Source organism: Jaculus jaculus, chromosome 2, assembly GCF_020740685.1.
Source record: "Jaculus jaculus isolate mJacJac1 chromosome 2, mJacJac1.mat.Y.cur, whole genome shotgun sequence".
NCBI classification, from domain to species: domain Eukaryota; kingdom Metazoa; phylum Chordata; class Mammalia; order Rodentia; family Dipodidae; genus Jaculus; species Jaculus jaculus.
The window spans coordinates 86,795,349-86,823,272 of NC_059103.1; the positions used below are offsets into that span (position 1 = coordinate 86,795,349).

General features: G+C 40.9%; 1 pseudogene; it reads right to left on the minus strand.

Moving 5' to 3' along the window:
• Positions 1-15,688: 15,688 nt before the first annotated feature.
• LOC101603887 overlaps positions 15,689-27,924 on the minus strand; it is a 109,492-nt pseudogene continuing 97,256 nt past the window's right edge.

Sequence of the window (27,924 nt, forward strand, 5' to 3'; positions counted from 1 at the left end):
CCCGTTTTCAAATTTTGGAGGGTATGTTTGATAGTTTGATGGACTCGCTCAACAATTCCTTGACCCTGGGGATTGTATGGTATGCCTGTAATATGTTTAATTTGTAATTGATGACAGAAATTTTGTAATTTTTTTCCAGTATATCCAGGACCATTATCATTTTTAATAATCTGGGGCTTTCCCATAACACCAAGGCAATTGAGCACATGAGCAATGACATTTTTTGAAGCTTCTCCGCATGGAGACTGGCAAAGATGAAACCACTAAAGGTATCCACAGTAACATGGAGGTACTTAAGGTTACCAAATGAGCGAACATGTGTTACATCCATTTGCCAGACCTCATTGGGAATTAAACCTCTAGGGTTTACACCCGAGTGGGGGACAGGTAGGAGGGTGACACCATTTGTGCATTGTTTGACTATCTGGTGAGCTTGTTCCCTAGTGATTTTAAAAAGAAGATAAAAGGTTTGATTATTAAGGTGATGTACAGAGTGGGCTGCTTTGGCCTGGGCAACAGGATAGAGCTTAACAAGGAAGGCAAACTGGGTGGCTTTGTCAGTTATGGCATTGCATGTAGCTAGAGGCCCAGCGTGTCCAGAATGAGAACGAATATGGCCTATATAAAAAGGGTGTTGCCTAGAATGTATGCATTGCTGGATGGAGAAAAACAGAGGGGTAGCATTTGTGGTGGGTTTTATGTATGGCACAGTTTCTAACAGGGGGATGGATTGAGCAATATAAGCACTATCAGTATACAGATTAAAGGAGGTATTTGGAAGTTGTTGAAAAACCTGTAAAACAGCAAAAAGTTCCACCAGTTGAGCAGAGTGGAATGGGGATTGTAGTGAAGTGGTTTGATTGTCTACAGTGAAGGCTGCCACTCCATTAGAGGAGCCATCAGTGAAAAGTAGGGGGTCATGGGGAAGGGGTCAGGGAGAAGTCAATGTAGGTAAAACAAATGACTGAATTCTCAGAAAGTGGAGAAGATTGTTAGCAGGGTAATGGTTATCAAGGGATCCCTGAAAAGAGAATCAAGATATTGCCCAGTCATCATCATTTTGTGTTAACCACTGGATTTGGGTAGTGGAATAGGGTAGAACGATTTTATCAGGACTTTATCAAATATTTTTCTGCTTTGGTCACGTCCAATTTTTATTAATTCTGCCACCCATGAGGTGTAAGGGGTAAGGACTTTGGGTGGTGAGGTGGGTAAATGGACACAGAAGAGGGGCCCCTCCTTCCAGAACACTCTGGTGGGTGCAAAGTCAGTGGCACAAATGACTAGGAGAAGAGGTTTCTCATAAGAGATAAAAGTGACCCCTTGGCTCAGAATTTTGGCCTCTACTATCTTCAGGGTCTCTAGGGCAGGGGCTGTAAATGAGCGGCCTGAGGCAGGGTCTAGGTCTCCTTTGAGGATGTCAACAAAGGGTTTAAGCTCTCTAGTAGTTAGCTTGAGATAAGGCCTGAGCCAATTTATATCTCGTATGAGTTTTTGAAAATGAATTAAAGTTTTTAGATGATCAGTTCCAAGTTGAATCCTTTGTGAATGAATTTTGCTATGAAAATGTTGAAAGCCTAAGAATAAGTAAGGGGGTTTTAATTAACTTTTCTCAGGAGCTATCTGAAGACCAGCTCTGGTAAGGGCTCTAGAAAGCTCTTGAGAGCAAATAAGGAGTTCACTGGGATCAGGTCCTGCCAGGAGAATGTAATCCATATAATGAATGATATACAAAGAAGGCCATCTATGTCTAAATGGATTTATAACTTGGGCCACAAATTTTTGACACAGCATAGGGCTATTGGCCATCCCTTGGGCCAAGATTTCCATTGGAATCTCGGCATAGGGCCTCTGAAATTTACCAAAGGCAACCTAAATGCAAAATGCTGATGATCCTCAGGGTGCAAGGGAATTGTAAAAAAAAAAAAAATCCTTTAGGTCAATAATGATTTTACAATATCCTGCAGGAATTGCCACTGGAGTGGGGAGGCCTGGTTGTAGGGCTCCCATAGGTACCATGGCCTTATTAATTTCTCTAAGGTCCTGGAGCAATCTCCATTTTCCAGACTTTTTCTTTATAACAAAGATAGGGGTATTCCAAGGAGAGGTAGTAGGTTCAATATGGTCTGCAGCAAGCTGTTCCTGCACTAACATCGTGGCTGCAGCTAATTTTTCAGAAGATAAGGGCCATTGATCAACCCACACAGGTTCCATTGTTTTCCAAGATATTTTATCTACATGGGATACAGGCATGTCAACAGCCATTAAGATAAATTGTTATAGGGCTGGAGAGATGGCTTAGCGGTTAAGCGCTTGCCTGTGAAGCCTAAGGACCCCGGTTCGAGGCTCGGTTCCCCAGGTCCCACGTTAGCCAGATGCACAGGGGGGCGCAAGCGTCTGGAGTTCGTTTGCAGAGGCTGGAAGCCCTGGCGCGCCCATTCTCTCCCTCTCCCTCTATCTGTCTTTCTCTCTGTGTCTGTCGCTCTCAAATAAATAAATTAAAAAAAAAAAAGATAAATTTTTATAGCCTATTCCAGCATGATCAGTCTTTTGTTGTTGTTGTTGTTTATTTTTATTTATTTATTTGAGAGCAATAGAGAGAGGATAAGGCAGAGAGAGAGAGAGAGAGAGAGAGGAGAGTGGGCATGCCAGGGGTTCAAGCCACTGCAAACAAACTCCAGATGCGTGTGCCCCCTTGTGCATCTGGCTAACATGGTTCCTGGGGAATCAAGCCTTGAACCAGAGTCCTTAGGCTTCACAGGCATGCACTTAACCACTAAGACATCTCTCCAACCCATGATCAGTCTTTATAGTAACTGGGACTGGCTCCTTTGCTCCCTGAGAATGTCTGCCCAATCCTTGTACTGGGCCGGAAGCCTCGATTAAGCATTTGATGAGCTGCCAACTCATTATGTCTGCACATAATAAGTTTCATTTGAGAGAGGATATCTTGGCCCTAGAGATTAATGGGCAGGCCTGTGACCACATAAGGTTGAATGGTGCCCTGATTTCCCTCTTCATCCTCCCATAGAATAACTTCAGAACTTTGTAAGGGGTTAGAGGCCCGTACAATTCCTTTGAGATGGGTTATGGAAGTGGTGAGAGACCAAGATACAGGCCAATTTTTACTGGAAATAATTGTGGCATCTGCACCAGTATATAAGACCTTCAAATTTTTTTTCCTTTTAACTTTAATTTAAGGAGGGGTCTTGCTTGAGTGACCTCCTGTGCCCAGTAAATGTCTGATGACCCAAACCCATGGGGCCCTCTCCTTTTGTTTCTGGCAGGGTGCCTTATCATTTAGAGGTAATAGTATTAGTTGAGCAATCAGTTGGCCAGGAAGAAAGGTAATAGGCCCCTGAAGAGTGGTGGCCATAAGTTTAATTTCCCCAGTATAGTCATTATCATTGACTCCTGGAGAAATGGCAAGGACCTGAATGGTTGAACTGGCACATCCCAAGATAAGACCAAAAGAGTTTTTTGGCAAGGGACCAAAAACTCCAATGGCAAGGACCTGAGTCCCCACCTTTGGAGTTAGTATTGATCTGGAGGCAGGACAGAGTTCCAGTCCTGCACTGCCAGTGGTTGCCCAGGAGAGGGCAGGGATGTTGCATTTTGGGTAGACTGGGGGATGAAACTGACAGCCCCAGGGTTCTGTCCCGGGATTATTCTGGGGCCCTGGGGTTGGCCCCGTGTTAAGTTTTCCTGTTTTTGTGGTAAGGGTTTTCCCTGGCTACCCATTTTCGAATGGCACTCAGAGGCCCAATGTTTGCCATGCTTACAACATAGACAAAGGGAGGAAGGAAGTGGGCATGCAGCCTTAGGGGCTGTACATTCTCTGGAAAAATGACCTGGCATTTTACAATTAAAGCAAGCTTTATGATTATTTCCCTGTGTGAAGCCCTTTAGGGCAGCTCCTATGGCTAGCCCAATGCTGCGAGAGGCAGGGTCCACATTGGCACACAATTGGATAAAGTCAGAGATACTTTTGCCATGGCAGAAGTGGTGGATGGCCACTTGGCAGGCCGAGTTGGAGTTATCAAATTGAGATGTCTTATGAATTCATTATCTGTTTCTTCCCTTCCCATAAGTCGTTCTGTGGCCTCAGTGAGGCGACCAATGAAGTCACTGTAAGGCTCATTAGGTCCCTGATGTACTTTAGTCAAGGATGTTATAGCCAATCCTTTAGATGGAAGATTTTGCCAAGCCTTAAGGGAAGCATGTTGGATTTGTGAGAGTAACCCAAGGGAGAATTTTGCTTGGTCCTGATTAGTATCATAAGGAGGGTTGCCCAAAAGTTTATCTAGTGTCCAGGACTTAGAATAAGATCCAGTGGACACGTTGCGGCAGGCAGCATCTCAAAATCTCTCAGTATAATCACCCTGCCAGAGGAGGAAGTCCCCTTGTGTCAAGGCACCTTTGGCAAGCATTTTCCAAGCACTTGCTGAAAGCCAATCATCACTAAGGGCCTTTAGTAGGGACATGGTAAAGAGAGCAGTAGGTCCATAAGAGGAAATAGCACCTTTTAATTCCTTGATATGTTTAAATGTTAAATGGTGGTACTGCTGGGGCTTAATACTAATACTTTTATTCCTGCTTGGCTCGCTATCATCATCTGAATCAGTAGATTGTTTAGAGTGCTTATCTCCTTCACAGACTTCCTCCCCTGAATCTGTCTCCACCCTACTCAACTCGGGTGGTGAATGGGTTAAAGAATTAGCTCCTGCTTTCACTTGGGCACATGTTAGAGGAAATGCATGAAGAGTCTTGGGTTGTTTAATTTTAGTTTTGGTGTGTCACATGGAGGCAGGAGAGGGAAAGCGAATTTCTAAGTCTAAATCATGGAGTTGTTTAAGCAAAGAGGTTTTTTCTTTTTTAACTGCAAGGAGGGTTTTTAGTGATTGGGCCTCCTGGGAAAGTTGGTGAGTCGCCTGCCAAGTGACTTCCTCCATGTTATAGTAGGAGTCCACGCCTGAGAGCTACAGGGGAGCAAAAGGGGTGTGGCCTAGGCATCTGCAGATAGGGTGGAGGGTCTGCCAGAGATGTTTTGTGAGGGGACCAATATTTAGCGGCCTCATCCTCCAATTCTGTCTCCTCGTCAGGTAAAAAGGGGTCACCCTGGGGGGTTGTCTCTTGTAATTTCTGACAGAACAGGGTAGATAGACTTAGGGGGTGTTGGGGAACTTTTAGGAATGTGGTAAACTAGGTCATCTCAGGCATAGGAACAATGACAGAGGGGTACTGCAAAGGGGGATCATTCTTTGCCCGAGGGCCGCCACTGTGCGGTGCCCACCTGGAGGACCAGGTGGCTTGGGGAAGGGAAATGACGTCGGAGAAGCCGCCATGGTCATCGCTGCACAGGGATACTGACGGCAGGAAGTTAGTTCATGAGTGGGAGGGGTCTGGCTAGGTTTAAGAGTATTTTTAAGGAAGGTTTTTCCATCTCTATCAACTTTTGAACTGTCCGGTTGGCACCAGTGGATCTGTAGGACATCGAATATTAAGTTCCAATTGGAGAAGATCTGAAAAGGGACCTTCTCAGGCCCAAAGGTCCTATATGAGTCTTTTAAACAATCTCCCACTCTCCCCTATCTTTTTTCATCGATAGTGCCTTCCTGGGGAAACCATGGACATAAGTCGTCTAAGAAGAAGAAGTGAACAAGATCTTTTTTCTTAACTTTTGCCCCATGAGTCTTGAGGGACTCTTTAAGTCCCTGGATGAAAAGTTCCTGTTTACTTAGGGTCTGTCCCATGATAGAAAAGGAAAGAGTAGAAATGGCAAGACCAGAGGGCAACGTTCCCAGCCAGGGAACCAGCATGGGGGATTCCCCAGTGGGCCTGACATAAGCCTGTCCACAAGTTTAAGAATCCAGCAGCTGCCCTAGGGGCATTTACTGGCCATTGTGTGACCAGTTTTGATGGTTGTAAGAGAGGCTAGATAGGAGGTCTTTGCCAACACCTGAACAGGCTGTCGGGATTCACACAGGGAGCTAGGGGTCTTCAGCCAGTGCCAGAGTGTAGCCATGGCCAAGAAGCTTCAGTTGCCCTGTCACTATGTTGCGATTCCATGCAATGGTGCCAACCGACAGTAAAAGAAAGAAAAGAAGTTTACAAAGACCAACAAAGAAATCCTGCAGTTCCTGTGTCTTGCAAATCTGACTGAAGTCTTTAAATGATTTGCCTAGAAGTTTGCATTGCTGTTCTTACCTTAACCAGATCTGTGTCACAGGAGGGCTTCTGTGGTCATCACTGTGTCAATCTGTATCACAGGCGGGCTGCCTGTGGTGATTGCTGTACAAATCTTAACTCGCCAATGAGGCAGAGATTCAGGGAGAAGAACAGCCATTCCCTCAAGCGACGTTCAGGTTTTTCTTCGTACCTCGAGTCCCACATTTGGGCTCCACTTGCCCTGGCCAGTGGGGAGTTGAACAAGGACCCAAGGGGAAGTTAACCTTAATGGGCAGAGGCAAACAGACACAAGGAAGGAAACCAAGCCAAGTTTCTGGTCAAGGCCTCCAGGGTTTATTCTTACATGTAGGTTTTTATAAGGTTGTAGGGGGAAGAGGATATAATCAGGCCAAAGATTACAGAGTTACTGGCTAATCTCTGGCACTCAACGTCGGGCTTGAACCCATGTTCCTGAGATTAAGAGTCTCATGTTCTACCAACTGAGCATTTAGGTGAGGAGATAAAAACTTAACTTGATATATGACGGTTTCTGTCAACATGGCCAAGGTTAGGCTTATAGCTCCCAACAAAGCATAAATTAAATTACCTGGGAAAGTAAAATATGCTGGCTTTGTGCATATATATATATATATATATATATATATATATATATATATATATAATATTTTGTGCAGTTAAGAAAGTAACCTTTTTCTTGGCTGCCACCAAGATACTTAGTTCTTCTGTGGATGCTAAGGCTGCACTAGGGTGAGACCCTCACTTCATTTGGTGACTATACTTGTGCCCAGCACCTGACACTATGTCTTCTTGGAGCTCCCTTTCATCTTCTCTGACCTCATCCTGCAGGAGGATATATTGACCACCATCAAGGATAAGCTCATTGCCCTCATTAAAACAGCTGGGGAAAATGTAGTACATTTTTGCTCTGGCATGTTTGAAATGGGCCAAGTTGATGTCAACATTAGGAACCACGTCTACAATATAAGGGCTGGTGAAACTGTTCGAACAACTGGTGCTGCATCAATAGGAGGTCTCCCCCTACCACCCCCCCCACCACTGCTGCTCCAACTGAGGATAAGAAAGTGGAAGCAAGAATGAAAAATGTGAGTAATCTGATGATAACATGGGCTTTGGTATTTCTGATAAAACCTCTTTTGTAACATACTTAGAACTGGGATGTTGGACTGAAAGATGACTTCAAGATCTTTTCAATTTTCTGAGAACTCCTGTTTTCCATTTGGATTCTCCTAAAAACAATGTTTCTAGTCAGGCATGTTTGAACATGCCTTTAATCACAGCACTCAGGAAGCAGAGATAAGAGGATCACCCTGAGTTTGAGGCCAATCTAACACTGCACAGTGAGTGTCAGGTCAGTATGGCTGGTGTGAGTACCTACCTCCCATGTGGCAATATTAGGTCAGCCATGTGATCAGGGTTGCCTAGAACAGGAGTGAGTAAATACAAAGTATCTTCTGAGCTCTTGCCATCTTGCTCTTCTTTCAATGAGCTTTTTTTTAATGATATAAGAATTGATTGATGCATATACCTTTTGTAATCTTCTCTCTTGTATAAACTGAAATTAGTATTGCTCTTCCTAGCTACTACTTCAAACTTCACTTTTAAAAAACAATATATACTATAAGTATATGAGAAAAATTGGTATTTTATTGCATGAGAGAAAAACTGAAGGGTAGAATAATACTAGGTACCAATATTTGGTTACTTGTAATTAGAAAATAGAACATTTTTCACCCACTGCTTTATATTACCAAAACCAGAAAATTTTCTGTTGCAGTTACATTCATATTGCTGGAACAAAACTCCTGACTGAAAGTATCAAATTTGAGCAAAGTTTTTATTTTAACTTCCAGTCTTAAGGGGAAGCTTAATGATGGCAGGGTAAAACATGTCATGAACACAGGCTTGATAGCATGTCTGTCACTGCAGGTAGAAAATAGCAGTAGGAGAGTGAGCTAAATTCTGGCAAGGGGAAAATGGCTATACTTCCCCCATGTCTGTCTCTAACAACAAACCTTCTCCAGCAAAGCTCCACCTCCCATACTGCCATTAGCTGGGGACCAAGCATTCAGACCACATGAGTTTATGTGGGACATTTGATTTTGCCCTGACCCACATAAACTGATGACCATTATCAAGTAAAATGAAAAGGATTATGTCCAAATTTAAAAGTCCTGTTAGATTTTTCAATTCCAGCACTTTTAAATATTTCCAAAGTATTAAAAAAAAAAAAAAACACATAGTAATGCAGGGTACACATTCACACCACAAAAGATAACACTGCAAGGAAAGACTGAACCAATACAAATTCAAAAACATAGGGAAAATGTCAAATCCTGTAGCTTCAAGTCAAATATCTATAACCAGAGTTGAAGTCTCTGGAGTTCCTATTCCACTTCTCCAGCTGAGCTGCTGGAAAAATTCCATTCTGAGCCAAAAATTCTCCTTTATGCTATCCTATATTCTTGGCATCTACAAAAAATCCTGGAGTCTCCACTGTTCCTTCTCATGGATCCATTGGTCTTCCACTCATGACTCCCAACATCCTGCCTCATATTTCCCAGTGCTCATTTATGAAAATAAGTAAATAAATAAACCATTTTACAAATTCAATAACACTTTCTTTCCTGCATTCATTATACTCCCATAGTACCAGGTAGGCTACCAAATTTGTTGATCCTGGAGGAGAATCAAGCCAAATTTCAAGAACGACAAACTCTTACAGTATATTGTCCCCCTCATCACAAAAAAAAAAAAAAAAAAAAAAAAAAAAGCCAACATCTGTGTCTCAATGCAGAACAACTGGCCAAATATCCATGTTGGTATTCTCTCAAGTAATTGCAGCTCAATCGGACTGTTTTTTTTTTTTTCTGTACAAGCCTTTAATTTATTTCTCTTCTATATCTACCTGCTCATACCAGTCTATTGCTTAGAAACTCAACCATGCACCTTGTGCTGGTTTGATTCAGGTGCCCCCCATAAACTTAGGTGTTCTGAATGCTAGGTTCCCAGCTGATGGTGATTTGGGAATTAACAACTCCTGGAGGGAGTGTATTGTTGAGGGCGGGCTTATGGGTGTTATAGCCAGTTTCCTCATGCCAGTATTTGGCACACTCTTCTGTTGCTATTGTCTGTCTTATATTGGCCACGGGGTGATGTCCACCCTCTGCTCATGCCGTTTTCCCTGCCATCATAGAATTTCCCCTTGAACCTATAAGCCAAAAGAAATCCTCTTTTGCCTCAAGCTGCAACATGCTCATTCTCAGAATATGGGAAGACCACAGGCAGCCTCTCACACAAACCACTTCTAGTCTAGTTGGGGAATAGCTCTTTTTCCCCCTCATAGGCCACGCCTGAACAATTCCTTCTGCATTTAGGTTATTTAAATTCTTACCAGAATTGTCCACCAAATTCTTATATTACCATCAAGAATCTCTTTGGTCAATGTTTCAAACCCTTGCACATTTATCCCTTAAATCAATTCCAAAAGACCAAAATGCTCATAATCAAATAGATAGCAGGAAGAACCTTGGATCACTGGTACCTATTTTATGTTGTAGTTACCTTCTTATTCCTGGGATAAAACACCTGACCACAAGCTGCTGATGAGAGGGAAGTTTTTTTGTTGTTGTTGTTGTTTTTTTTTTTTTTTTTTTTGGTTTACAGGTTCAAGGCTCAGGGAACATCATGCATGAGCAGAGGCTGGATATCACTTCTGTCACAGTGATTAGAAAATAGAAACAGGAGAGTGAGCCAAACTGGTAAGGGGAGCTATCTGTAACACCCTAAAGCTCACCCCCCAAAAAGAAACATCTCTTCAAACAAGGGTCCACCTTCCAGATTGCCAATATTTTGGAACCATGTATTCAAAATGCATGAGTTTATGAGGGAAATCTGATTCAATCTTCCACATTTCTGTACCTATTGAGTAGTTTGAAATAAATTATCCAGTGTTATTTCCATATTGAAAACTAAGAAACAAATTGTGACAATAGGGCTGAAAATGACAAGACTAACTTAGTCAAAACAGAATAAAAAGACATTTGAGAGAATGTTGAGTAACAGGAATAAATAGAACAAGTCATTGTCTAAACATATCAGGCACTGCCAGGCCCAGGCTGGAGCTTTCAGGTGATGGGCCTCAGGTGCCAGGCGCAGCTGAGGACTCCCAGACTACAGGAAGCCACTCCTCTCCAAGCCCTGCAAATCTAAACTTAGGTTGGCCCATAACCCTGTGACCTTTGGCCAGTTGCCTAGGAAACTCCTTACCAGCTATTAGCCTTCACACAGCCCATCCCCTGTGACCCTCTTCCTACCACTATGTAGATCACCTGACTCTCCCTATGTGCTTGAATGAACAGCCATAGGCATTGGCCAGCTGCCATTGAACCCACCAGTCCACTGAAGACCCTCTTCCTGCTCTCAACTACTTATAAACCCATTTCTTTGACAAATATATGACCTGTTCATAAAGACTATCTCCTGAAAGTGGTTATTTAATCATGCTCACTATGGTTGCCTAGATGCCTTTGAGGAACCATGGCCCTGAGAACCAGGTATCCGAGCTGGTGCCTGAACAGGGACCCTCTGAGCTGGGCCAGGATAGATGAGTGCTCTCTGAGAGAGAGTGGGAGATATCAGCCCATGTGCCCTTGCCTCCACATTAAAAAAAAAAAAAAATTAAAGTATTTTATTTATTTATTTGACAGAGAAAGAGGGAGAGAGAGAGAACGGGCACCCCAGGACCTCCAACCACTGCAAACAAACTCCAGATATGTGTGCCCCCTTATGCATTTGGCTAACTTGGGTCCTGGGGAATTGAACCTGGGTCCTTTGGCTTTGCAGGCAAATGCCTTAATCACTAAGTAATCCCTCCAGCCCTGCCTCCACATTTTTTTTTAATTTTATTTACTTATTTATTTATTTGAGAGTGACAGACACAGAGAGAAAGACAGAGGGAGAGAGAGAATGGGTGTGCCAGGGCTTCCAGCCTCTGCAAACGAACTCCAGACGCGTGCGCCCCCTTGTGCATCTGGCTAACGTGGGACCTGGGGAACCGAGCCTCGAACCAGGGTCCTTAGGCTTCACAGGCAAGCACTTAACCGCTAAGCCATCTCTCCAGCCCTGCCTCCACATTTTTGATTGCTGGTAGGTTTTTCTTTTTCCTCTTTTATCTTCAACTCATGCTATCATGAGGGAGCACACATGAGGAATTGGCAACTGACGTTTCTTGACTGAGGCCACTCTTCGGTATTGAGTAAAGCAAGCCATCCTCTGCCTGGACTCTGATAGCCCATTGGGCATTGGAAAAGACCCTTTATCTATTTCTCTCAAACACAAAAAGCCGGTAACACATTAACCTCTTAAAAGCCTGTAGGGCAGGTCAATGGTCTCTTAAACATATGGACAGGCTTATATCTGGAGTATTGGGTAATTCCCCACAGTATTCTTCAGCCCTTAGGAACTTTGCCCTCTGGTCTGTGCATTTCCACTATTTTTTGTAATGAGCAATATTGTCTTTCACCAAAAGGAATCACAAATTTGTAGATGAAGGGCTCTCCTGAAAGTTATGGGAGTTCAACTCTCCCAGAGAGAATCTATCTCCTAGAACTTAGAGGAAGCCCTCTAGTTCACACCCTGGATGATTTCTGGGGATCCATGTGACCCAGACACGTGGACATGCATAGTTTATCTGGCTAGAAAACAAAAAGTTCAGGAAGGAAATTCCCCCAATCTCTTTTCATCTCCTTTCAAGTTTCTCTGCTTGGGCAGTAGAAAAACTGCAAGCCATATTTGCAAGCACTCCAAAGTGACTGGGTCTGGTGGTGGTCTCATGCATGCTGAGACAATGGCACCTTGGCCTGTGCAGGTGAAATGTCTCTACCTCCCTTCTCAGTGGCTCCCAGCTGTCCCAGGCCCCCCCCTCCCCACTTTCCCCTTTCGAAGCTGGACTCAAGCAAGCAGGCTGGCAGTCTTCTTGGCCATTACCTCCAAGTCTACCAGACCCAACACCGGATGAGTGGGGCTGATCCCAAGGTGTGTGAGCTGCTGCCCTGCCCAGCCACCTCCTGCAGTGCTGGCACCATGAAGCAGCTAGAAAAAAAAAAAAGAAAGAAAACGTCATATTTAACTAAAGCCTATGGTGAACTGAAGTTTAATGTAAACAATGCTATTTTTACATGATATCATAAATATAATTACCAAGTTTATGTTTGAGGTCAATTTCAACTTATATAAATTATTGAAAACAAAAAATTCTCTTTTGAGGTGGTGACTCATAATTTGCCAGGTATTTTACAAAGATTCTAATAGCCTGTTATTTAAAAGGAGGAGGCAACTGATCTGAGTTTTAGGCCATTCTGTCTCAAGACAGAAAGAAAATTACTTACTCCTAATAAAATCATTTCTAAGTGTGTTAGAGATATTAACGACAAAAAATTGTCTTTAATCAGACTACTTCCTTATCAGTGAGTAAAGCATTAATCAGTTTGGTATAGTTTCTCTTAGTAGTCTTATTAGTAAAAAAGATGGTTATTATGGGGTGAGATGAGTTGATTGAAGGAGCTGGGAAGGAATTTTTCAATGTTGTACATAGAATGCTTGTTAAAAATGCTCTTTTAATGGTACTTAGATCAGAATGTTAAAGTATGTGGATAAAGATGGGTGTATGTACGAAAGAATTTTCAGGCTAAACTTAAACACTGCCTAAAGTTAAATGTTTTTCAATTGTTTGCAAACTGTTAAGGATGCTCTAAGTGATTTAATTTTAGTCACTATAACCTTTATGCTCCTGCTATGTAAAATATATTGGGATGATAAAACATAAAATAGTTTTATATTAATAAGAATTTCTATGATACATAAAATGAATGACTATCAAGGTTAAGCTAAAATCATTGGTTGTCAAATACTGTTTTTTTTTTTTTTTCTTTCAAACCAGATTTGTCAAGGGTTGTATTAGAATTTAGCTGGCTGTTTTGTCTCAACTAAGAACAGATTCTGCTCTATTATATGTAAAATAACTGTCTCATTTCTGGCATCTTAAGTCCAGTACATGTAACAAAATTAACTCTTAAGACATATTCTCTACTTTAGGGTACAGCCTCATGCTCAAACAATGGTCCTCATCTGAGAGCAATAATTCTAAGCTCCGTGGTTCTGTTTCCAATGTTCTCTGGGTAATTGGTACCCACACGGTATCTTAACTAATCAAAGATGTTTACAAACACAGGAGCTAAGTCTTTATACTATCTTCCTTGTCCTTTTTTTGGACAAAATGATTTTAAGAATATCCTGTGCCACTCTTTAGCTAACTAAACCTATTTCAGTAATCAAATGTGCTCTATATGCACATAAACCCAGGCTGGTATAACTTCCTAAGTGTGTTAATCATCTATGTAGAGGCCAAAGTAAATTGGAATCATCAGAGAAAAAAGGGCCAATAATTTGGCCTGTGCTCCCAGGTCATGAGGCCACTGGAGATTATGGGACACTTCTACACTGCCCCCTCATAAGTCACCTGTCTTCCTGAGCAGGGAGGATACTGAGACCCAAACAAAAATTTGTGTACAGTCTGAAACAGGAGAGACAACTGAGGAGCAATCAGTCCTCCTGGCTTCCCAAGAAGGGGAAAACTACTTGGCTAGCACAGCCCTGACTTACCCTAACAGACAAAAAACACCAGTAAGCTATAGGGCTACTCCTGTGTCCCTAATGTCTCCTTTGGAGAGCCACTAGTGACCAACAAAATTAATCTTTAATTAAGTTTTGGCTATCTGCTTGGTCTTAAACACTCGGAGAGAAAGGTAAAACCATACATTAAATATATAAGTGGCTAATAAGTAATACAACAACAGCTTTTCAAGACGGGAAACAAAACAAGACCTTGAGACATTTTTCCCCATAGTTATATGATAAAAAAAACAACTATAGATGTAAAAAGGGTTATTTTCCAATCTAAGAATAGATAAGTAAGTTGTGAGACAAAAATGTATATTTATATAGCCTTAAATGGTACCTAATGACTCTCTATTATCAAGGTTAAATGTTGTGTATATGTTTCTGATAGCTCTGCTTTATAAGCCATACAGAAACAGATTCAGGCCATGTCAAACACTACTGTGGGACCAGAGAGATGACTTAGCGGTTGAGTGCTTTCCTGTAAAACCTAAGGACCCCGGTTCAAGGCTTGATTCCCCAGGACCCACGTTAGCCAGATGCACAAGGGGGCACACACATCTTGAGTTCATTTGCAGTTGGAGGCCCTGGCATGCCCATTTGCTCGCTCTCTCTCTCTCTCTACCCATCTATCTACCTCTTTCTCTCTCTGTCACTTTCAAGTAAATATATAAAAATAAACAAAAACAAATTAAAAAAAAACACTACTGTGTCATTTAATGAACATTTCTGGAAGGAAATCTCAGCCAGCTCATGCTCAGATGATCCTGAGACAGTCCAACTCTACCTGGGTTACCTTGAAGGGAACCCACAAGAAGGACCAGTTTGGGCTGGAGAGATGGCTTAGAGGTTAAGCGCTTGCCTGTGAAGCCTAAGGACCCTGGTTCGAGGCTCAGTTCCCCAGGACCCACGTTAGCCAGATGCACAAGGGGGCGCATGCATCTGGAGTTCGTTTGCAGTGGCTGGAAGCCCTGGCGCGCCCGTTCTCAATCTCTCTCTCTCTGTCTCTTTCTCTCTCTCTCTGTCACTATCAAAAAAATAAATAAAAAATGAACAAAAAAATTTTTTTTTAAAAAAGTGCCAGTTTGCTATGTGCTCACTACTCTTTAACTCCTTACTTTTACTCTTTTTCCCCAATGTTCTCTTCTAAGACTATCTTCCTGCACTCTATCAATGCACTGCCAGGGTCAGTTAGAATAGTTTCCCTCTCTGGGAGAGACTCTCTTAATTGCCACAAGTTTATGCCCCATTCATCAGGAAATAATAAATGATGACATCTTCATCCTTTGTTCCCTAACAGCAGTTAGAGTGTCTTCTCATGAGAGGGGGAAATAAAGGGGTAGTAGAGTAGGGGTGACTGGACCCCTGAAGGTAAAAAGGACAGGAATATTTTTCTTATCTCTTGCCCAGTTCCAAAGAACTGTTTTCCCCTGTGTGCACCATGTCCTTGGCTCTGCAAAGGGCAGGCCTCATTTTTTTTCCATAAAAGTAATTATGGTACCTCCTTAATATTAAAGAAATAGAGTATAGGGCTAGAGAGATGGCTTAGCGGTTAAGAGCTTGCCTGTGAAGCCTAAGGACCCCGGTTCGAGGCTCGGTTCCCCAGGTCCCACGTTAGCCAGATGCACAAGGGGGCGCACGCGTCTGGAGTTCGTTTGCAGTGGCTGGAAGCCCTGGTACACCCATTCTCTCTCTCTCCCTCTATCTGTCTTTCTGTCTGTGTCTGTCGCTCTCAAATAAATAAAAAAAAATTAAAAAAAAAAGAAGTATAGTATAAAAAGTTTATATCAGAAATTCTAAAATCTTATTTGTGCTCCTTGGTAGGTGCATAATAAACTTCCATGGGTTTCTTCACTTTCCAATATTTCTCACTTACCAACTCCACAGAGAAACAGCCATTTAATACAGTGAACTGGGCACTGGCTGTTGCTATATAAATGGTATACTGCTTCTCAATGGCTGTATCAAGGTTCATCTGGTTTGATTATCTTTTGCTTCAAGGTACTTATAAAGCTAACCTCATTCTAGATACTTGGATAAGTGATCAACAGTGGCATTGCCTGAAGTCTTTATGTATCTTGTCTGTGCACTGTCATCTTTTTCCATAAGTGTGGGCCTGAATAGTAACTCAATTTTACTAGCATCATTCATTACTGGATCAATTTCCACTGAAGTATTACTATTGTCAAGTTCAAGCCCAGAATCATCAGTGATTTTGGCCCATTTGTTACTAGGGCCTACTTCCTGATTGCTGTGTGTGGATGCATTAATACAGTGTGAGCTGTCACCATTATCTTCTGCTCCACTGCCATTTTCAATATGTTTCTTCTTGCCTTGCTGTAATCTGTTCATGGCCTGTATCTTCAGTCCTTGCTCGATGCTGTGGTTGAGGGCTTGCTGGTTGTTGTGCTTGTTGATACTGGCTAATACTCTCTCCTGATGAGTATTGTACTTATCACAACTTGGGCAAATTTTGCTGATGAGTGCATCAAAGTTTGGGTCTGGCCTAAGTGATCTTTTGGAGACTAGTTTTTTTGTGTTTTTTTTTTTTTTTCCAATAGGTAAGGCACTCTTTGTTGTCACTTCTAAGGGCTGTCATAAGCAATCTGCACAAAACAATGCAAATACTCCTTTGGCTTGGAAATTGTGGTTTCACCTAGAAGTCTACACAATGAATTAATGTGCCCAATTTGTTTGGATATGTTGAGGGACAGGTCTCTCTGATGCCAGTCAAGGTGTGCCTCTCTACATGTCCAGGTCCAAGCTGACAAGTGCTGATTGTCTGCTCAATACGTCCATAACCAGTGTCAAGCCACCTATTCTCCTTTGGTGCAAAGGGGTAACCACCCCATGAATAAATATTTCCTCTCCCACTTATTGTTCCCCAGTCTTGACTGTTCCACAGGTGTAACTCTATGAGACAAAAGCAGCCTAAAAACTCCATTTGAGTCAATCGAGAGAGATTGTCATCCATCTGCTTGTGGGCCTTGGTGTGATGCTGTCTCTGGGTTCCTGTGGAGACCAACAGCCTCAAATCTGTCCAGAGACAATTAAACTCTCTCGTGAGTATGGTACTTCAAAACCATCTAGCCTTAGACCTCATTACTGCTGAACATGGGGAGACATGTGTGGGCTTAGGAAAAGAATGTTGTTTTGTGTTAATGAATCAAATGTTGTTAAACAAAATGTAAAAACTCCACAAGGAGCTGCTTGAGCACTAAAGCCTGAGGACCCCATCACCTAGTTCTCTAACCCTTTAGTTACCTGGCTTCTCCTGCTCCTTAGCCCTCCTCCTTGCTGTTGGAACCTGTGGTGGTTTGATTCAGGTGTTGCCCACAAACTTAGGTATTCTGAATACAAGAGTCTCAGCTGATGGAGATTTGAGAATTAATGCCTTCTAGAGGGAGTGTATTGTTGGGTGCAGGCTTATGTGTGTTGTAGCCAATTTCCCCATGCTAGTGTTTGGCATACTTTCCTGTTGCCATTTTCTGCCTTATATTGGCCAGGACATAATGTCCACCCTCTGCTCATGCCATCGTTTTCCCCTGCCATCATGGAGCTTCCCCTTCGAGCCTGTAAACCCAAATAAACCTCTTTTCTTTTTTCTCACAATATGCTCTTGGTTGGGTAATTTCTACCAGCAATGCTGAAACTGACTGCAACTGAACCTTATTGCTTATAGCCCCCTGTCTCATCAAATTTCTCAGATAACGAATGACTAATATTACTAGTTGTGGTGGTTTGATTCAGGTGTCCCCCATAAACTTAGGTGTTCTGAATACTAGGTTCCCAGCTGATGGATATTTGGGAATTAACGCCCCCTGGAGGGAGTGTATTGTTGGGGTCGGGCTTGCGGGCTTATGGGCTTTATAGCCAGTTTCCCCATGCCAGTGTTTGGCACACCCTCCTGTTGCTGTGTTCCATCTTATGTTGGCCAGGGGGTGATGTCCACCCTCTGCTTATGCCATCGTTTTCCCCTGCCATCATGGAGCTTCCCCTCAAGCCTGTAAGCCAAAATAAACCTCTTTTTCCCAGAAGCTGCTCTTGGTTGGGTGATTTCTACCAGCAATGCGAACCGGACTGCAACACTAGTGTTGCTATTAATCATGTCCTCATGCACTACCTAGCTCTATCTGGACCTATGGTAAATTATAAAGAACTCACTCAGCATGACACTGTTCCATTATAAAAACAAAAAGGGGAGTTCTTGGGCACTGCCAGGCACAGAATAGAGCCTTCAGGAGATAAGCCTGAGCTGCCAGGCATGGCTAGGGACTCCTGGGCTACCACAGGCCACTCCCTCTCCAAGCCCTGCACACCTGAACTTAGGCTTTGCCCATAATCCTGCGACCCTTGCCTAGGAAACTCCTTATCAGCCGGCAAACTTCACACAGCCCATCCCCCTGTGACCCTCTTCCCACTGCTATGTATATCATCTGACTCTCTCTTAAGTGCTGGAATGAACATCCCTAGGCATTTAGTAGCAGCCTTTGCACCCACCAATTCCCTTAGGACCCCTCTTCCCACTCTCAATTGCTTACAAACCCATTATTTTTGACAAATATATGAGGTGTTCACAGAGACTGCCTCTCGAAAGTGTTTCTTTTGTTACACTCTCCACAGTTGCCTGGATGCCTTTGGGGAACTGTGGCCCTGAGGATTCAGGGACCCACATAAACATGTCTACTAAAATTAATTGTTACATCCTAATGACAGTTACATAGAAGTATAAGTACAGGAGATGACTAGTTTTCCTCTCAGTCCCCATCTCTAATTATAATTTGTGTTACTCTCATTAGGATATAACCATTAACTTTATTGGCACTGGACCCTGCTATGAGAGCTACTGGATAATAATGGTCACCAATAGCATGAAGAAGCAGGAGCTCCTATAAGCCATAGATACCACCACCCAAGCAAGAAGTACACACTGGTGCAATAATGGCACACAGCGTTTGCGGCTAATCAACTGTTGACTCAATAGGAGAGAACTCTTAACTGGTACTGAAAATCAAGTCAGCATCCTATGGTCAGGAACAATATGTGTTCCATTTAGGTTCACATTGCTGTCAGAACTCACCTGACCAAGAGCAGTTTTAGGGGAAAAATACATTTATTTTGACTTACAGGCTTGAGGGGAAGCTCCTTGATGACAGAGGAAAATGATGACTTGTGTAGGGAGGGTGGACATCACCCCTGGCCAACATAACATGGACTGCAGGAACAGGAGAGTGTGCCCAGCACTGGCAAGGGGAAATACCCACAAGCCTGCCCCCAACAATAATACACTTCCCCAGGAGGTGTCAATTCTGATATATTCATCAGCTATGAAACTAGCAAACAGAACATCTAAGTTTATGGGGGACAGCTGAATCAAACCATCACATCATGATACCCAGAGAGAATTTCCCAGTGTTCCCTAAACAAGTTGAGTGTATATCCTCATGAAAATGTCTCTCAAGCTCCTATGTATATACCTTTTAATCAAAGCTGCTCTCACTTTTGGTTAGACAATCTGTTTTATTTTATACATGATAGATAATACTAGGGATATCCAACATCAACCAACAAAGAAACTCGTCTGCTCTTCATGAGATGTGCTGCCTGTACCATATTTACTATGATATAGAAGAAAGTTCAGAGGAAGCAGTGACATAAATAGTGCTCCTAATGCTAATCAGCAACAACCACCAGGAAAAAATGCAGCAAGTTCTGTGGTGAACAGACACACATCATAACAGAAAGAGTCTACAGAGAAGGTAACATCAACTGCTAACACACCCACCAAGGCACAGGAATTATTGTGGTGAGGGGAATGAAAGATTGTAAGAGCCAGAAGGTGAGTACAAATATCCTGAGGTCCAACTTTCCCCAGAGAAAATGGCCCTAGCTACCCCACAGTGAACACCAATATCGCTACTGAGGAAGACCAACAGGGACCACTCAGGGAGAGAGGTTATAATAAGTAAAAATATAAATAATCAAATAAATAGATAAAGGAAAGCAAGTATTAGTACATATCAAATTAAGGTCAGCAAGGATTCTGTTAGATTTTATGAATTTTTCAAGAAAAATGATTCATGGTAAAGTAATGGCAAATTTGGGTTTAGAGTAATGTTAAAATAATCAAAACTGAGGCTTCAAGCCTAAGGATCCCAGTTTGAGGCTCAATTCCCCAGTACCCACATAAGCCAGATGCATAAGGTAGCAAATGCATCTGGAGTTCATTTGCAATGGCTGGAGGCCCTGGTGCACCCATTCTCTCTCCCTCTCTCTCTCTCTCTCTGTCTCTCTCTCTCTCTCTCTCTCTCTCCCTCTCTCCATCTCTCTCTCTTCCTCTTTCTGTCTCTATGTGTCACCCTCAAATAAATAAATAAAATAATTTTTTTAAAAAACTGACGCTTCATGCATTGGAGAGATGGCTTAGCGGTTAAACGCTTGCCTGTGAAGCCTAAGGACCCTGGTTCGAGGCTCGGTTCCCCAGGTCCCACATTAGCCAGATGCACAAGAGGGCACACGCGTCTGGAGTTCATTTGCAGTGGCTGGAAGCCCTGGCTTGCCCATTCTCTCTCTCTCCCTCTATCTGTCTTTCTCTCTGTCTGTCACTCTCAAATAAATAAATAAAAAATGAACAAAAAAAAAAAACTGAGGCTTCAAGTTTGACACTTCTAGCTCAATGCTTATGAATGTTTCCAGACAAACCCTCTTCTTACTATATTTCTGAAACTTGGATCATTAAATCCTTGGCTATTGCAATGCATTCTATCTAAATAAATATCATCACTGATTTTAATGGTCATGTTCCTTATAGTTTATATCTTGGGTAGTCATTAAAAATAGCTTTTAATTATTTAATATGAGAAGCATAATTTATAGTAAATAAGACTATACATTACATGCTTAGGAAGAAAGCACAGTTGGTAAAGGACATGCCTTGTAAGCATGAGACTCTGATATAGACCTAAGAACTGAATAATTAAAGTTGGTTATGGTAAGTGGTACATGGTAGCAATCTAGGGCTAGTACATGGAGAGTGGCAAATTACTGAGGCTTACTGGTCAGCCAGGCTAGCTTACTTGAAATTCCAGGACAGTGAAAGAACATATTTAACCTTCCTCACATATACAAAACCAGATGGACAGCACCAGAGAAATGGCATTTGGATTTTTTCTTTAGCTTCCATGTGCATGGATACATATATGTACCCATTACATGGACACCTACATGCACAAATAAAGATAAAAAGCATGCATTAAAATTAGTATTATATATGCAGATTTATCCTTATTATTTACTAATTTAATTTTACATGTGTACCTGTGTGTGTCATTTGTATGTTTATACTAGTTCATGGGCATATAGATACACACATGTGGTGAGGAAGGTTCACATGTGTGTACATGTCTATAAAGGCCAGAGGTTGACACTAGATATCTTAATTAATGGCTCTCTGCCTTATGTTTGAGATATGGTCTCTTTCTAAACCTATAACCCACCAATTCAGCTAGACTAGGTAGCAATTAGACCACGAGGATTCCCCATCTCTCTATCCCAGGATTGGGATCAAAGATGCATACCATCACACCCAACTTCACATGGGTGCTGGGGATCCAAATTCAAGTCTTCATACTTATATAGCCAACACTTTATCTACGGAGACAATTCCCTAGCTCCACATATGTATATAATCCTTTGACTCCAATGTGTTTAGTAGCAAATAAAATATAAACATATCTTAGTGTAGAATATTTTATAAATGAGAGGATGATTTAATTATATACAACTTCATTTTATTCTCCTGACAAAGTAGCTTGGTTTGTCTTGGAACTCATTAAACTGATAGCATTACCAGTGAAATGTAATTTAACCTTTAATTACAGATCATTATTACAATTTAGCATTTTGATGAGACATCTAAAATGAATTAATTGCAATAAAAGAAATATCTATAATATACTGCAGTGTATAATAGATTATAATTAGAAAATTATACCAAATAGTATATGTAATGGAAATTATGTTATTTAAATATTAACCTGAAGTGAATATCTTAGTATATAACATAATTATAATAAAATGAAGTAGCTACTATATCATGTGGAAGATAATAAAAATATATCCACCATTGTAATTAGTGGCATTAATACTTGAAATATGACAGATTAATGTGCAGACTTTCTTAGAAGAAATATAGTTAATATAGTAATTGATAAATTATTTAAGATACTTTAAAAGTTAATTATATATATTCTTTTATATCACATATTATTTAGTTTCTTCAAAATACTTGATGAAGCCAGGCATGGTGGCACATGCCTTTAATCCTAGTACTTGGGAGGCAGAGGTAGGAGGATCACCATGAGTTCAAGGCCACCCTGAGACTATATAGTGAATTCCAGGTCAGCCTGAGCTAGAGTGAGAATTTACCTTGAAACCACCCCCCCCAAAATATTCCTTGGTGAAAACACACATTCACATATTATACCACAGAAAATGCTATAATTCATCTCATAACACACTTCCACAGAACTAATGATGTTATGTGACATGAGGCATGAACATTTTTTGTTAAATACTAACCTATTACTAATTTTAGGTAAAATTGATTTGGAGAATCATTTCTACAGGTTAACAGATAGATGAAAATCATAGCAAAACAGTAATTACTAGAAACATTAATGCATTGTACAGAAACACACCCTGAAGATGAATCAAAGAGCAGACTATTATTTAATGTAAATGCATATGTTTTTATACATTTTTTATCTTTTCTTACTTTAATTGTTCGATTTTTTTCATCTTAACTTTTTTGATTAGATATGGACATATTCAATATATAAACAACACAGGTTGGTACCATCCTTTCCTCCTCCCTGCCCCTTTTCTGAAGAGGCTTTCTTCATTGGGATGCAGGTCAACCCCATGGGGATTGTGCATCACGTATTATGGGCAGGGGGAAAAGGCAGCGTCTGTGCAAAATGCCCAAATTTTGGCTCTAACAATCTTTATGCCCCCTCTTCTACAAAATTCTTTGAGCCATACTGGTAACATTTTAAGTCGATTTCAGTTATGGGCTCTTAGGATCCTCTGGAACTCTGGTTTGGTAGGTGCGGAGTGTCCTCAGTGTCTATCTTCTTTACCCTTGTGCTAATATCAGATTCACAAAGAAAACAGAAGTCTTGTTCATTTCTCCAATATTCCTCTGTGGCATCAGTTGGGGCCAGGGTGGAGTGCACTAGGTCGTTTATCTCCTCAGGTCCAGCTCCATTATAAAAAAGAAAAGGAGATTCTTCAACAGAGAAGGAAGTCAGACTGGTGAAATGGGATAACCATGATCAACTTAGAGCTAATTAAAAGGCTATAGACCCTCTTATAGTCTAAGGTTAGTGGGAGCTTGAAACTGTAAAGTAGAATTATTATCTGGATGTGATTCTGACTTATTTCCCAGTTCCAGATATGGTTTCCTTTCAACTGAGGAAATTGGTTAGCTAATACCAAAGCACTTTGTTACTCACCATGGCTATGTGTCACTGTTGTACTTTTGTGAGTATCACATCAGGTTGTTTCTTCTGAGTCACTTAGACTTTGAGTTGCTTGGACAGATCTTGGCCACTTTTCCCTGGTAGCTCACATTGAGCCTTCCAACACTAATGGGCTAATTGTCTGGGGAGTGGCTCTCCTCTGGATACCAACCAGGTCTCTCTATGGCCCATGCTGACAGTGTGTGGTATCTTCAGCAACAGGCCATTAACACTGAGTGGGTAATCAAGTGCTCTGACAAAAGTTTGTCTTTTATATTTTTGGAGATCTAGTATATCTCTTTGGTCAATAGTTCATTGTGGATGTAGAAAACATCCTGGTACAGGGAATTACAAGATAGCACCTAGGGAAAAAAAAAAATAATAAGACAGAGAAGAAAGAGAAAGAGGAGAAATTTAAGGTTAGGCTTCATCTCACTCTCCAGGGCCCTTGGATTCAGATGCAACCCCTAAGGTCCTCTTCAGGGTTCCACCTTTTAGTCTGATTTCCAGGATATAGGATTCAATGGTACCAGTTCAGTTTGGGTTCGGTTTTGTGTCCTCCTCCATTTACCTTTCCCCAAGCCCTCCTCATTGTCCAAGCCTTGAGATGCTATTCAGGTATGTCGGCAACTTGGGCTGATCCAGGTTTAGGAACTGCAGATGAGTAAAATCATGAGACAGTTTTTATGAGTTCACTGAGAATGGTCTGTTCCAAGTTCTACCATTTTTCTACACGTTTCAATTTGCATTTTTTTCTTACTGCTGAGTAGAATTCCATCATATAGATATACCACATCTTGGCTATCCATTAATCCAATGATAGGCACCTGGGTTGTTTCCCGTTCTTAGCTATTATGAATTGAGCAGCTATAAACATATTTGAACAAATATCTCTGAACTGAGATGTGGAGCTTTTAGGGTAAATTCCCAGTAAGGGAAAAACATGGTCTCTTGGTAACTCTAGATTCATTCTTTTCAGGAGTCTCCATATTGATTTCCATAGTGGTTGTACCAACTTACATTCCAACCAACAGTGAATAAGTGTTATTATTTTTCCATACCCTCACCAACATTTGTTTCTATTTGTATCTTTTTTCTTTTTGGGTTTTCAAGGTAGGGTTTAATTCCAGTCCAGCTGACCTGGAATTCACTCTGTAGTCTTAGGGTGGCCTCAAATTCACAGCGATTCTCCTACCTCTGCCTCCCAAGTGCTAGGATTAAAGGCATGCGCCACTACACCCAGCTTCATTTCATTTTTTAATGTTTGCTATCCCTACTGGGGTATGGTAGAACTTCATAGCTGTTTTAATTTGCATTTCCCTAATGGTTAGGGATGTTGAAGACTTTTGCCAGCATGGTGGCACATTCCTTTAATCCCAACACTCAGGAGGACGAGGTAGGAGAATGGCTGTGAATTAGAGGCCAGCCTGAGACTACAGAGTGAACTCCAGGTCAGATGGAGCTAGAGTGAGACCCTATCTCAGGAAAACCAAAAAAAAAAAAAAAAAAAAACAATTTTTTTCTTAAGTATGTGTCAGCCATTTGTAATTCATCCTTTGAACACCCCTTATTACTCTGCTTCAATTCTGGAGTGGGTTGTTTGATTTTTGGTTGTTTAGTTTTTTGAGTTCTTTGTAGATTCCAGATATTAGGCTTCTGTCAGTGGCACAGCTGGCAAAGATTTCTTCCATTCAGTGGGTAATCTACTGGCTCTTCTTATGGTAAGTTTGTGCAAAAGTTTTTGAGATTCATGAGTTTCCATTGGTTGAGTGATTGTTTAATATCCTGGGCAACTGGGGTTTTGTTCAGGAAATATCTTCCCAGTCCTATATTGGGAAGAGTACCTCTTATTTTTGCTTCCAGTAGTGGAAGAAATTCAGATCTTATATTGAGGTCTTTAATCCATTTGGACTTGATTTTAGTATATGGCAAAATGAGTGGATCTAATTTAATTTGTATACATATAGTCACCCAATTTCTCCAACACCATTTGTTGAAGATGTCTTTTTTCCAGTCTACATTATTGGCACCTTTTTCAAAGATAAGCAGCTGTAGTTACTTGACCTAAGGTATGGGTCTTTGTGGTGGTTTGAATACATTGCCTCCAATATATTCAGTTGTTTGTTTGTAGTTTGCATCTGCTGTCTACCTGGCTGGAGGCAATGTCACTGGGTGATCTTAAGGTGTGGTGGTGGGTTTCAGATTTCAATCTAAAGATATGCAAAGTGTACCTAGCTGGAGTTCCTGAAGTGTGTTGTGGCTTTTGACCTTTAGCGTTTGTACTTCTCTCTCTCTGCTTGGGTCTGTGAAGGCAGACCAGCTTCTTCTGCCATTTATGGAACTTCCCCTGGATCTGTCGGCTTCAATAAATATCCCTTCCTCCATAACTGTGTCTGGTCTAAAAGTTCATCTCAGTGAACCTGAAGCTTTCTGTTACAGTCTTCAATTCGGTTCCATTGGTATATGTTTCAGTTTTTATTCCAGTATCATGCTGTTTTTGTCAATATGGCTTTCTAATATAGCTTTAGATTGGGTATGCTGATACTACCAATGTGTTTTTGTTTGTCTGTTTTTGTTTATGCTGAGGATATGTTTGGATATATGAATCCTTCTGCCATTCCATATGAATTTTGTGAACATTTTTTCAATTGCTGCAAAGAATGATGCTGGTATTTTTATTGGTATTGTGTTAAATCTGTCCATTTCTTTTGGTAGAAGTGCCATTTTCACAATATTAATTCTACCTATCCAGGAGTATGGAAGGTCTTTCCTACTTCTCAAGTCCTCCTCTATCTTTCTTTAGTATTTTTTTTTTTATTATTATATAGATCTTTCACATCCTTGGTTAGTGTTATTCCAAAGTATTTAAATTTTTGGTTGGTTTTGAAAATGTGATGACCTCACTGATTCTTTTGTTTTTATCCTTGTTCCTTGCATATAGAAAAGCTTCTGATTTTTGTGCATTGATTTTTAATCCTGTCACTTTGCTGAGGGAAATCATTACCTTTAGAAATTGTAAGATGGAGACTTTCAGGTCACATATATATAGGATCATGTAATCTGCAAATCCTTTCCAATATGAATCCCTTTTATATCTTTCTCCTGTCTTATTACTTGGGCTAGTACTTCTAGTACAATGTTGAAAAGCAGTGGAGAGTGTGAGCACCCCTGTCTTATTCATGATCTAGTGGGAGCCCCTTTAGTTTTTTCCCATTGAATATTATGTGGGCTTTAGTAACTCTCTCTATATATATCCTTTATTGTATTGAGATATAAACCTTCAAGGCCTATTATTCCCAATGTTTTGATCATGATGTGGTGTTGTATTTTGTCAAAGGCCTTCTATGCACCAATTGAGATGGTCTTACAGTTTAGTTTATTTATATGTTGGATAAGGTTGACCAATTTCTGTATGTTAAATCATCCTTGCATCCATGGGATTAAGCCTACCTAATCAAGGTTAATAATGTTTTTAATGTGTTGCTGAACTTGCTTTGCAAGGATTTTCTTCAGAATTGTTGCATCTAAGTTCATTAGGCTTACAGGGATATAATTTTCTTTTCTTGTTGCATTTCTGTCTGGTTTTGGTGTCAGGGTAATGCTAGCTTCATAAAAGAAGTCAGGGAGGATTCCCTGGTCTTTGATTATGTTGAACAGCTTGAGAAAAATTGGTGTCAGTTCTTCAATGAAGGTTTGATATAATGCAGCTGAGAAGACATTGGTCTTGTTTCCTTTGGAGAAGGTATTTTTATTAGCTTTTCATTCTGCATGAATGTGATAGGTTTGTTTAGGAGATTAATCTGCTCTGAGTTTAATTTTGGTAGGTGGTATATACCTAGGAATTCATCCATTTCTTCCAGATTATTTAATTTTGTGAAGTAGAAGTTTTGGAAATATGCCTTGATCATTCTTCCAATTTTATTAATGTCTGTTGTGATATCTCATTTTTCATTTCTGATTTTGATAATTTGACATTTGTCTCTTTTTTTTTTTTGATCAATTTGGCCAAGAGTTTGTCAATCTTGTTTATTTTTTTCAAAGAACCAGCTCTTCATTTCATTGATTTTTTAAAAAACTGTTATTAATTTTTTAAAAATCTTTGTTTCAAATTCATCAATTTCTGTTGTAATCTTGATCATTTCTTTCTATCTGGAGCTCTTTGGGTTAGATTCTTCTTGTTTTGCCAGCACCTTTGGGTAGACAGTCAGGCTATTGTGTTAAGATCTCTCTGTCTTTGTAATGAAGGTATTTAGGGATATAAATTTTCCCTGTATGGCTGCCTTCATTGTGTCACATAAGTTTTGGTAGGTTGTGTTTTCATTATCATTCAATTCTAGGAATTTTGCCATTTCTGTTTTGATTTCTTCCACTACCCATTTATTGTTTAATCTCCAGGAGCTGGTGAAGTTCTTGGGGTGTCTCTTGTTGTCAATTTCTAGGTTTAAAGTATTGTGATATGACATGATGCAGGAAGTTACTTCGGTTTTCCTGCCTCATATATGGTCAATTTTGGAGAAGG